The sequence below is a fragment of the Bos indicus genome, chromosome 1 (genome assembly GCF_029378745.1).
Source record: "Bos indicus isolate NIAB-ARS_2022 breed Sahiwal x Tharparkar chromosome 1, NIAB-ARS_B.indTharparkar_mat_pri_1.0, whole genome shotgun sequence".
Classification (NCBI taxonomy): domain Eukaryota; kingdom Metazoa; phylum Chordata; class Mammalia; order Artiodactyla; family Bovidae; genus Bos; species Bos indicus.
Genome location: NC_091760.1, coordinates 125,105,544 through 125,117,843, shown reverse-complemented (window position 1 = coordinate 125,117,843; position 12,300 = coordinate 125,105,544). Strand labels below are relative to the sequence as shown.

The 12,300-nt window shown below is 40.7% G+C and overlaps 1 pseudogene; it reads left to right on the top strand.

Annotated features, from left to right (window-relative positions):
• The first annotated feature begins 8,867 nt into the window (after window positions 1–8,867).
• Window positions 8,868–10,208, top strand: LOC109563147 (gamma-enolase pseudogene; annotated as a pseudogene).
• The last annotated feature ends 2,092 nt before the right edge of the window (window positions 10,209–12,300 follow it).

Here is a 12,300-nt window from a genome sequence, read left to right as displayed (position 1 = left end):
TATTTGTCTTGTGGAGTACTATTAGTTCCTTACCCTCCAGAGAGGTCTCTGTCTCCAGTTCTATAGGAATCCCATTCAGCTCCTGCTTTCTGGAAGTTTTGCCCATAAGAAGACATTACCAAGTTTTTGGCTCTTACCCAGTCTAACAGGTAAAAAATTGTGTTGCAGTGCAGTTTTAATGTGAATTGCTCTCACTATAAACTGTGTCATTTTCGTATACTTCAGAATCATTTGTATTTCTTCTTTCAGGATCTATGTCTCTGTGAACGTTATCCATTTTTTAATTTGACTTTTTCTTTCCAATTTGAAGGGATCTTCTTTCATATATATATATATATATATATATATATATATATATATATTCATATATATGGGAGAAGGCAATGGCACCCCACTCCAGTACTCTTGCCTGGAAAATCCCATGGACAGAGGAGCCTGGTAGGCTGCAGTCCATGGGGTCGCTAAGAGTTGGACACGACTGAGTGACTTCCCTTTCACTTTTCATGCATTGGAGAAGGAAATGGCAACCCACTCCAGTACTCTTGCCTGGAGAATCCCAGGGACAGCAGAACTGGTGGGCTGCCGTCTATGGGGTTGCACAGAGTCGGACACGACTGAAGCAACTTAGCAGCAGCAGCAGCAGCAGCACACATATATATGAGCTTCCCAGGTGACTCAGTGGTAAAGCATCCACTTGCCAGTGTAGTATATGCAGGAGACACAGGTTCGATCCCTGAGTTGGGAAGATCCCCTGGAGAAGGAAATGATAACCCATGCCAGTAATCTAGCCTGGGAAATCCCATGGACAGAGGAGCCTGGTGGGTCTACAGTTTATGGGGTTGCAAAGAGTTGGATACGACTTAGTGACTAAACAACAACAACATATATAACTGTATATATATAACATATATATATTCATCTATATGTATAAAAAGTGAAAATGTCAGTTATGTATATGTGTGTATATATATATAATATATTTAAAATTAGCCATTTTTCTGTATAAATGGCAAGTGTTTTTTACCTCTTTGTTTTCTGTTCATTTTAATGTTATCTGACATGCCTTTGCAGCCTTAAACCACCAACTTCCTAAATTTCAACAAAAAGCAAGTAATACAAATAAAGAGAAGAAAATTTGGAAGAGGAAGATAACATTTCATGCAAGATAATTAACAGGAAGTTGAAAAGTAACATCAGATCAGATCAGATCAGTCGCTCAGTCGTGTCCGACTCTTTGCGACCCAATGAATCGCAGCACACCAGGCCTCCCTGTCCATCACCAACTCCCGGAGTTCACCCAGACTCACATCCATCCAGTCAGTGATGCCATCCAGCCATCTCATCCTCTGTCGTCCTCTTCTCCTCTTGCCCCCAATCCCTCCCAGCATCAGAGTCTTTTCCAATGAGTCAACTCTTCACATGAGGTAGCCAAAGTACTGGAGTTTCAGCTTTAGCATCATTCCTTCCAAAGAAATCCCAGGGCTGATCTCCTTCAGAATGGACTGGGTGGATCTCCTTGCAGTCCAAGGGACTCTCAAGAGTCTTCTCCAATACCGCAGTTCAAAAGCATCAATTCTTCAGTGCTCAGCCTTCTTCACAGTCCAACTCTCACATCCATACATGACCACAGGAAAAACCATAGCCTTGACTAGATGAACCTTTGTCGGCAAAGTAATGTCTCTGCTTTAGAATATGCTATCGAGGTTGGTTGGTCATAATTTTCCTTCCAAGTAGTAAGCATCTTTTAATTTCATGGCTGCAGTCACCATCTACAGTGATTTTGGAGCCCAGAAAAATAAAGTCTGACACTGTTTCCACTGTTTCCCCATCAATTTCCCATGAAGTGATGGGACCGGATGCCATGATCTTCGTTTTCTGAACGTTGAGCTTTAAGCCAACTTTTTCACTCTCCTCTTTCACTTTCATCAAGAGGCTTTTGAGTTCCTCTTCACTTTCTGCCATAAGGGTGGTGTCATCTGCATATCTGAGTAACATAGGGAACTAATAAAGTTCCTTATTTTACAGATGAGGATGTCAAGTTAAACATTATATATACACAGTCATCCAGGATGGAGTGGTAGACTATACGGCATGCGTAGTTGGTTGCCAACCCAAGGCCATTCACTCTTCCTTGGTGGCTGAACCTAATTTTGGGGGTTTTTACCTCTGATTCATTAATCCAGACCTAATCCTGATTGGTCTCAGCCTTAAGAAGAGGCGTTGAATTCTTCCTGGCAATTAGCCAATGAAATGAGAGGGAACGTCTATTGAGAGGGTTTGTGTAAAGTTTTTCTGGCTCATGAAAGCAGCCGCACAGGATTGATGCCCTCCTTTTTTTCAGCTGGGCTTTGCTAATTGAGATTTGCTGCCTAGAACTGAGGCAGCCACCTTGTCACCATGAAGGGCATTAGCCCTAAGGCCAGTGGCATGCTGAGGATACAGGGCAGAAAGGGAAGTCACTGGGGCTTTGGATGATGCCGTTGAGTTGCTGAATTAACCAATTAACCAAAATTAACCAATTTTTGAAACTGTCTGCCTTGGATTTCTAGTTATATGATGCATTCATTCTTATATGTCTGTTTATTTTTTATTTTTGCAAGTAATTCTTTTATTCTGTTTCCACTCTTTACTTGATGCCCCACAACGGAAGAAGTGAGGACAACTCAGCTGCTTCTGTGAGCTTAAGATTGTCAGTGTCCTCTTCTCCTGTGCCCTTAGTCTCTGCTTTTCTCTCCTATCCCCTCCTCCCAGCTCATGACTTCATTTATCTTCTCAAGCATGGAAAAACTCAACATGCAAATATATACCTGTGTCATTTACCAATGGCTTTTTGGGTTAAGAGTTGGTTATTTTCTTCATTTGTTTCTAGTTTTTCGGTATGTGCCCAACTCATCTTTAAAATTTTAATTAAATCTTTTTATTGAAGTACAGTTGATTTATAATATTATGTTAGTTTCAGGTGTACAGTGCCATGATTCAGAGAGATATATATATCTCATTTTCCCTTAGAGATTATTGCAAAATACTGAATATAGTTCCCTGTGTTATACAATAGCTCCTTGTTGGTCTTATTTATTTACTTGATTAAACTGCTTTATTGACTTCACAATGTATAATGAAGATCTCTCCATGCAATAGGTAAAGCTCTCCTGCTGACAGAAACTTACAGGTTGGGTCAACAACACAACAGTCAATTAGAAGTTGGTAATAGGAGACTTACAAGAAACAAGTAACTCCAAAGTCTTACAACAAAAGCACATCACAGATATCTGTATTTAGGGAGCAGATGTGTCTCCCTATTAACTTCAGGGAAAACATCAGGATTTAAGGCATGTGGCAAAACTCATTAAGATGGTCATGGTGAGGTGGGGGTGGGGTGGGATCAGTGCTAACTGCCCACAAACTATGACTCAACTGCTTTTCCTTCAGCCATCTCACCTTCTCCCCAATCCTTTCCAAATTCTTTCTCATTCTTGCCTGTGGCTCTCTCTCCAAGCCTCTGAGTCATGCACCATCTGTACTATAGGATGCGCTGCCTAACAGGGAACGCCTGTGATTTCCTCCAGGTATGCAATAGCCACCAGCTTACCAAGGGATGGATAAGGGCTCTTTATTAGCATCTTGCTCTTTTTCACTCTTTATTTCATTTTCCTGGTTGGCATTTTCCACAGTCAGTTTTTTTTTACTGCTTGTTTCTTTTTGGACGCCCTTGCTCCTGGGTTTATCCTCACTGTTTTCTGCACCTCCTAAACCCACAGACCTGCAGAGGGTCAGGGTGGAGGCGGTTGGCCCATTTCTGGCCCCTTATTTACTTTTTTAAGCTAGTTTTATTGAAGTTTTCTATCACTTGCAACTGAAAGCTTTTCAATATTGATACAGCCCAGTACTTAAACCTTCCCACTCCAAGCTAAGTGACGTTTTGAATACATTGTGTTCTTTACAGATAGACATCAGGTATGAAAATCTTATCATTTTCATGGAGAAAGATACTGGAAAACTTTTTTGTCCTGGATTAAAAGTGTAAAAATATGTGTTTAAGAAGGTTAAAAAACTAAATAAAAAGTTAAAATGAAATGCAAAATTCTTTACCCTTATCACATTTCAAGCAGGCTAAGTCACCTGTCCTTTGTTGTAATGATTTTTCAAAATGCGTGGAAAAGTTTTGCTTCTTTGTGACATTGAAATCAAAGATGATTCTGATATTTGCATTTAGTGCTGACACAGTAAAAGAACACACCTGTCCATTTTTGCTTTGCATTATCCTCTTTCTGTCAGTTGTGAATGTGATATAAAATAAGACCCTTCTGTGTAGCACTGGAGAACCTCCAAATCCATCCTCAGTTTACCTCTCTGACCCCATTTCTGACAGATTCTCTTGATTTATCCTCTGTGCCAGCAAGTCTGAATCAATATCCTTCTTACACATGACCTCTCCATGTCCCTGATGCTCTGTTCACCTCCCAGTGCTACTTCCTTCTTTTTGCAGGTCATGGCTTACCTTGTGTTTGAAGTCCAAATTCTGCCTCTCCTGTCTCCAATTCCATCTTCCTGGCGATATTTTCCATGATACCTCCTTTCTCTGTTCTCAACCCTGCTGGAAGTAATACTCCTTATTCTGAACTCTTGGAACATTTTATCTTTGCCTCTTTAACAAATTGATGCCTTTTATTTATCTCCATCTTTTAAAATGCATTTTTCTTCCAGTTGCTTTCTCCTGCTTTTTAAATTTTTCTAAATTTGTAAGCATGCCTTTTAAAATGGCAATACCTAAATGGTCTTCATTTTCCTATCATCTAAAGTTTTTAAGGGAATATTCATATTTGCTTCATTGTTATAGCTCTCCATAGTGCTAGCATGACACTGAGCCTTGCCCATAGTATTTGTAGAATAGATACATTGGATATTTTGTCATATTTTTCCTAAACACTTGTACAGCTTGCTTGTTTGTACTTGTGTCAACTCAACTAGCCACTGATAAATCTCCAGAATGATCTTTCAGAGTTGAAAAGCAAGGAGTCAATCACATGCCATAATTTGTTAAAAAGGAAAGGGTTTAATTGGTGTCAGGTAATGTTGGTCGGAGTAACAAGCTATTCTTGCTAGCCATGTTAGAATTCAATAATTAACAGTTGGACCTTTTTTCCTGAATCACTTTCCACCTCTGTACCATTTGCTCCTAGGACATCATAGCAGAACAATAAGACCCTAAGAAATTTACCTATTAAATCAATTATCTTTGTGGGAGGGGTAAGCTATAATTACTTGCCTTACAGTAAACTAATAATAATGTACTTTAAAAATTTACTTATTTCCTGTGGAACCTGAAACAAAATGATACAAATGAGCTTATTTAAAAACAGAAATAGACTCACAGACATAGAAAACAAAGTTACCGTTAACAAAGAGGGAAGGTGGGGAGGATAAATTAGGAGCTTGATAACGGATACCCACACTGCTATGAATAAAATAGATAAACAGTAAAGACCTACTGTATAGCACAGGGGACTATATTTAATATCTTGTAATAACCTATAATGGAAAAGAATCTGAAAAAGAATATATATTATATATACACGAAAGTGAAAGTGAAAGTCATTCAGTCATGTCTGACTCTTTGTGACCCCATTGACTAAGCAGTCCATGGAACTCTTCAGGCCAGAATACTGGAGTGGGGAGCATTTCCCTTTTCCAGGGGAATCTTCCTAACCCAGGGATCAGACCCAGGTCTCCCACATTGCAGGCAGATTCTTTACCAGCTAAGTCACAAGTATAACTGAATCACTTTGCTGTATATCTGAAACATTGTAAATCAATTATACTTCAATTAAAAAATAAAATGTACATATTTCTATAAAATATAATTGCTGCTGTGTGTGCTTAGTAGTGTCCGACTCTTGCAAACCCATAGACTGTCAGTCCCATAGACTGCCTATGGGATTCTCCAGGTAAGAATACTGGAGTGGGTTGCCGTTTCCTTCTCTAGGGGATCTTCCTGACCCAGGAATTGAACCCAGGTCTCCTGCATTGCAGGCAGACTCTTTACTGACTGAGCTACGAGGGAAGCCCATAAAATAGAATTAATGTATATTATATTCTTCGCAAAGAGTCAGACATGACTGAGCGACTGATCTCTGATCTGATATTATAGATTAAAAATCCAATTTGCTGGTATGTGTTGTATGACTATTGTTTACATTTTACACATGAGTGTATGCATTGATCCTTCACTTTATAATGTAGATATTGTTATCTTAATTTAATAGACAAGGAAGCTGAAACTCAGTATAGAGAAATTTCTCAAGTTAGGTCAAACATTTAGAGAGTGGCAGGGCTTGGAATGAAATCCAAGTCTCACTCACTCCTCAGTCTGGGATTTTTCCACTGGCTAAGATGCCTTGTTTGATAGTTTTCATATAACTTAGTACATACACAGGTTAAAACTTAAGGTCCACACAAGAAATGAAGAGGGGAGGAGATAAATTTTATTGAGTCTTCCTTTACTATATCATTGTCTTATCTCAAATATTGTAAAGTTGAAAGTAGCAATCTCTGTAGAATTTAACTGGAGTTACAGAGATACTCCTCATATCCTCAGTTTCACTTTCTGTGGTTCCAGTTAACCCTTGTCAATCACAGTTTGAAAATACTAAATGAAAAATTCCCAAAGTAAACAATTTGTAAGTTTTAAATGGTACCCATTTTTTCTAGCGTGATGAAAGCTTGCGCCAGCCCACTCCATCCCACCTGCTCCATCCCTTTGTTCAGTGCTTCCCATCAGTCAGTCACTGAGAGGCTGTCTGGGTTACCAGGTCAACTGTTGCAGTTTCTCAGTGCTGATGTTCAAATAACCCTTCCTTTATTGATAATAGTGGCCCCCAAGCACAAGAGTAGTGATGCTGGTATGAGATATGCCAAAGGGGAGCTGTAAAGTGATTTCTTCAAGTGAAAGGCAAAAGTTTCTGAGCTAATAAGGAAAGGAAAAAAATCATATGCTGAGATTGCTGAAATCTGTGGTAGAACAATTCTCCATGAAATTGTGGAAAGGAGGAAGAAGAAATTTGTGCTAGTTTTGCTGTTGTGCTTTAAACTGCAGAAGTTATGGCACAGGCATGTGTGATAAGTGCTTAGTGAAGATGGAAATGACATTAAATTTGGACAGGATATTTGGAGGGAGAAGTGGGATTCACATAACTTTTTGGCTCCCAAGTGGCTCAGTGGTAAAGTACCTGCCTGCTAATGCAGGAGACGCAGGGGACACAGGCTGGATCCCTATGTTGGGAAGATCCCCTGAAGAAGGGATGGCTACCCATTCCATTATTCTTGCCTGGAGAATTCCATGGACAGAGAGCCTGGTGGGCTACAGTCCATGGGGTTGCAAAGAGTCAGACCTGACTGAGTGACGGAGCACATTCACATAACTTTATTACAGTATATAATTATTTTGTTTTATTATTAGTTAGTATTGTTAATTTCTTTCTGTGCCTAAACAGTAAATTTAACAAAGGGATGTATATATAGAAAAAGCAGTATTTTTACGGTTTGGTACTATCTGTGGTTTCAGGCATCCACTGGTGCTTTTGGAACACATCCCCTGGGAATAATACTATATTAGCAAACTTTTATTACATAAACATGCCAGTTAGAGCAGTTAATGTGTGCACAGTTGAAATGATTACATTTTGGTAAACTTTTGTTAAAAGAACTAACCATATTTTTTTCTTTCAGTTGTCTGAACAATTTGGGTAAGTATTTAACTCTTCCTTTAATAATTTACATATTACTATCGACTGACAAGTCTTTAAATTCATATCAACGGAAGTATTTCCCAACAATTTGCAAGTAGGTGAGGTTAAACAGAATTGCTACATAATGGAATTTAAGGATATTCTTTGGAGTTTGTTAAAAGGAAGCTGTTTCATAAGTCAGGAAACCTCTTTACATGTATAATACTCTATCCAAAAAATTATGTTTTTGAAACAAATATTGGCCTTTTTGTGAGAGAGGCAGCTTTAAAATTACAGGTTACTAGTAAATTCAGCTGCAGTAAATTCTTAATATATGTAATTCTGACATATTTAAATGATAGCAGACAAGTACAGTAGCAAAAAAAGACCCCTGGGTACCCATTAATATAGTTGAAGTACTTGTAACACTCCCAGATCCCATTTCCCTTCTTCATTTTTAAGAAGTTACCTCCACCATGAATCTTGTATTTATCATTCTCAAGTACATTTTCACACTTTATTCCATTTATATACATGTACATACTCTTCCCCACCCCTCAACAGACTCCTAGGTAATCATTAAAGTGTTACATTTTCAAAGCTTGTGTAGATACTACCAGATTTTACATTTCTGAGATTTATCTGTTTTGACACATATTACCTTATACATGATCTAGAGATCATTCATTTTAGCATTATGTAATATGATATTGAATGAATATTGAATATACCTAGTAAAGAATCCATTTTCCTTGACACATATGAGGTTGTTTCTAATTTTCACAATGACAAATAATGCTACTGTGGTTCTCCTTCCTTATGTTTCTTGTTCATAAGTAGAGGAGTTTCTCTAGTTCCAAGAATGGGACTGATGGTTTGAAATGCATCTTCAACTTTCCCTAAACAATAGCAGGTTTCTGGAGATGCATCCTGCCTCTTGCCCCTGTGTGTGTGCTGTGTGTGTGTATTTTGTGTGCTTCCTGCATAGCTCATTTCTTTGGGTTCCTATTTGTGCATGTGGGGCTCCAACTGGGCAGATGAGGAGGCCACTGCTTGTGCATCTGCCTCCGTGTGTGTGTGGGAGGGGTGGGTATTAAGGAGCAGTATGTGGAGAAGGTTGGATGTGGCTACAGAAGTGCAGAGCTAGAAGGCTGAAGGACCCTCTGGTCACTGTAGTGTCCTGTCTTCCTCCTCATTCCACGTTCCCCTCTCAGGTCTTTTCCAGGCAGCAGTACCCAATGGAGCCTCCACTGTTATCTCTGAGGCCTGGGATCGGGACAAACTGCAAAGCAATGGTGTTCTGAAGGCAAGGGACCACATCAACATTGCCATCATCTGAACCCTCATCAGCTTGCGTCCCTCTGTGATGGAACTCAAGAAGCTGGACAACCTGATGTTGAACTTGGATGAGACTGAGGACAAATCCAAGTTTGTGGGCAAAGCCATGTTGGATGTGCCCTTGGCCATGTGTAAAGCAGGGGCAGCTGAACAGGAATTGCCCCTTCACCACCACATTGCTCAGCTGGCCAAGAACTCAGATCTCTTCCTGCCTGTGCCTTCAACATGATCAGTGGTGGCTCTCATGCTGGGAACAAGCCGACCACACAGGAGTTTAGATCCTCCCCACGGGTGCTGAGAGCTTTCAGGATGTCATGTGACTCAAGGTGGAGGTCTATCACACATTCATCTAGGAATAGTATGGCAAAGATGCCACCAATGTGGGAGATGAAAATGGCTTTGCCCCCTGAATTCTGGAGATCAGAAGCTTCCAAGCAAAGCCTTGGAGCTGGTAAATGCAGCCATTGACAAGGCTGGCTATACCAAAAAGATTGTCATCAGCATGAATATTGCCACCTCAGAGTTTTATCATGGTAGCAGATATGACTTTGAGACTTTTAAGTCTTACTGATACATCACTGGGGACCAGGACTTTGTTAGGGCCTATCTTGTTGTCTCTCTTGAGGCTGAAGTTTAGGCAGATCAATTTGATCACCAAAGCCATCCAAGTGTGCAAGCCCAGGAGAATGGCTGAGGGTCACGATGAGTCACCATTTGGGAGAGACTGAAGACAAGTTCATTGCCAACATGGTGGGGGAACTGTTCACAGGCCAGATCAATACTGGTGCCTGGTGCATCTGGCTAAGTACAATCTGCTCATGAATGAGAATCACAGAAGAGCTGGGGCATGAAGCTCGGTTTTCAGGACATAATGTCTGCAGTCCCAGCATACTGTGATCCTTCTACCTGGACGGAGACTTGGAACCCCTGGCTCTTCCTCCTGGAACTTCTTCCTTTCAATCCTGCTTGCAGTTTCATTCCAGACACCCAGGCTGCCCTGTTGCACTGCTCATGGGCTGCTTCAGCCCCTACTGCCTCTACTCTCCGCTCTCTGGGCTCCAGGTTGCATGGAATGCAGGACCTGCGCAGTGCTGAATGAAGGCAGGTGCTGACTGTGTGCATGGGCCTGGCCTAAGGTTATGTATGTTTGGTGGTGGTGGTTTAGTTGCTAAGTCGTATCCAACTCTTGCGACCCCGTGGACTCCCAGGCTTCTCTGTCCATGGGATTCTCCAGGCAAAAATACTGGAGTGGGTTGCCAATTCTTTTTCCAAATAAATGTATGTTTTATTTATTTTTTATTCATCCTGTTAGTTAATAAATCACTTCCCCATAACTCCAGGGGACCGTGTGTCTGTGTTTCTTGTGACTATAGGTTACTAGATGGCTTGAGGTAGGGATCTTGCTGAAATGGGAAGAGTAACAGAAAGGGCCTCGATGGTGGTTCCTGTGTGTGTTGAAAGCCTTCACTGCAACCTGGGTCAGTCCAGAGGTGGAGATATGTGCCTGGGGGCTCTACATTTGTCCCACTCTTCCCAATCCTAGCTTTCCTGTTCTTCCTATCCATCTATGTATCTATCATTAGGAGGGAAGTCCTGGTGGCTCACGGTAAAGAATCTGCCTGTAATTTAGGAAACACAGGTTTGATCCCTGGGTTGAGAAAATCCCCTGGAGGAGGGTATGACAACCCTCTCCAGTATTCTTGCCTGGAAAATCCCATGCACAGAGGAGGCTGGCGGGCTACAGTCTATAGGGGTCACAAAGAATTGGACACAACTGAGTGACTCAAAAACAGAACTATTTTAGGAGGAGATCTCCTCCCTTAAGTGGGAACGGGGTTGCCTGGAACAAAGGCCACATTTCCCTGCTGCATTTGTAGCTGAGGGTGGACATTTCATTAAACTCCAGCAAAATATATGTAAGTGAATGTGTTCTGTGAGACTTTGAGGAGTGTCTTTCAATGAGGAGGTCATGCCCCCCTCCCCCTTTTTCTCCTTCCTGTTGGCTGTGATAAGATCATGGTGATTGAAGCATTGGGCAATACTTTAAAATCCTGTTTAAATGCACTTTAAGCATTCTTTGAATCTTGGTATTATGAAATGGAGTTTGGGGCCAGTTTGGCAAAAAACAAACAAACAAAACAAAACAAAACAAAACCACTGTAACTTCTCCTCTGATTTCTTTTTAAAATTATAGCTGCTTTATTTTGACCAAAACCAGAAACTTTAAGATAACCCTTCTCATTCATTTTTGAACAGAAGCTACTGAATTTGATGTACTATTATTTACTTCCTATTTTGAATCTATGCTCATAAGAGAAACAGATATAAATTTTCTTTGTTGTACTCTTACTATCCAGTTGTGCCCTCTAGGTTATATTGGCATTCCAAAATGAGTCAGGGAGCTTCCTTACTTTTTCTCATCACTGAGGCAATTTCTGTAAGATTTATACTATTAGTTACTTGAAGTTTTAGTAAAACTGCTGAGGTAATTTCCTGTAATTGTCTAAGCCTATCGTTTGGTGGGGGAAACTTTTGCTCTCTAATTTGATTTCTTTAGTGGTTATTATTTTATCTCAGCTTTCCTACTTTCTACCCTCTCCACCTGTCACGTTAGTGTTTCTCTGACTCATTGAGTCTGTCCTGACTTTCCTGATTTTCCTGGCCTCATTAGCCCATACCTTTGATCTCTATGTGGAATTTCAAAATGCATTTCACTTGATTTTTTTGTTGCTGCCTCTCAGCTTGGGAGGAAATAGGACAAAACAGGACACTTTCCTTCCCCTTTCCACCTGGTATCTTTTGTTGTTGTTCAGTCGCTTAGTTGTGTCTGACTCTTTGTGACCCCAGGGACTGTAGCACGCCAGGCCTCCCAGTCCCCCGCCATCTCCTGGAGTTCATCCAAGTTCATGTCCATTGAACTGGTGATGCCATCCAACCATCTCGTTCTTTGCTGCCCTCTTCTCCTTTTGCCTTCAATCTTTCCTAGCGTCAGGGTCTTTTCCAATGAGTCGGCTGTTTGAATCAGGTGGCCAAAGTATTGGAGCTTCAGCTTCAGCATCAGTCATTCCAGTGAGTATTCGGGGTTGATTTCCCTTAGAATTGACTGGTTTGATCTCCTTGCTGGTATCTAGTCTCTCCAAAATTGGCGTTCCACAGTTGGCAGATATAGGTAGTTTTCTTTACTGCAGACTAGACCAGTTATTTTGGACTTTGCTCTGGGTCCTAGGTACTTTAAAAC